The sequence below is a fragment of the Berghia stephanieae genome, chromosome 8, assembly GCF_034508935.2.
Source record: "Berghia stephanieae isolate SIO BIC M18660-M18661 chromosome 8, UCSD_Bste_1.3, whole genome shotgun sequence".
NCBI classification, from domain to species: domain Eukaryota; kingdom Metazoa; phylum Mollusca; class Gastropoda; order Nudibranchia; family Aeolidiidae; genus Berghia; species Berghia stephanieae.
In genome coordinates, this window is record NC_088367.1 from 42290404 (window position 1) to 42291332 (window position 929).

Genomic DNA, 929 nt, shown 5'->3' on the forward strand with positions numbered 1-929 from the left:
GGATTTCTCTCCAAGGTCAAAAGCCAAAGGTCAATTTACATAAGGAATTGTGTTTTCAGTCTACCAGTGGACTGAAAACACAGCTGTGTATTCAGTCCACCGGAAATAAAAATATTTAAAAAGGACCAATTATCGTCTATACTTGTTATCTTAATAGATAGTGACGACATTGATACTGAGCCTATTGTAGGGAAGTCATCATCAGAAGTGGACAGGCATAACATTTATAACAATTTGACGGCTTAATATAAACAGCGTTTTATTTACTCTCGGAAAGTTTTGAGTGAGAGTTGTTCGAAGTCGGGAGCCTGAAATAGATCTCAATTCTCGATACCATGGTTGCCAGAAATTGGCCACACAGAGGATAATGTTTCTATAAGTAATTTAAAATTGACATTTCTATCTATTTTTAATGTTACCTAGTCCGTTAGAATTTGTATGATTATCAAAACCGATGAGTTTTCCAAGGAGATCAGAGTTTTAGTATTGTTTGCCCAAGTAAGGTTCTATTTGGTCACTTTTCACATCGATCACTGGCCTCGAGCACGTCTGTGTACTCCATTGGCAAAAATTTCTTAATTTTCAATTTCAACACGTTGACGCCATTCCTGGTGATTCGAGAAGTTTGATCGACTTTTAATTTAAAAAAAATAATATTTACTTTTACTCACTGTTAAGATTATTATTTTAATTTAGAACACAGTGAGGCGTTACAATGTATTGCCTTGTATATTTCTTGTACGTAACAATATGAATCCGGAGAAAAACGAAACAAAAACGAACAAACAAAACAAAAACAAAAACAAAAAAAAAATTAAATAAAAGCTAAAAGAAAAAGAGAGAACAACTTTATAGTTATAGTGTCTTGAATGTGTTTAAGGGAGCGTTTGGTTTGTTGTGTGTTGTTGCTTGTTGAAGACCACTTCAAC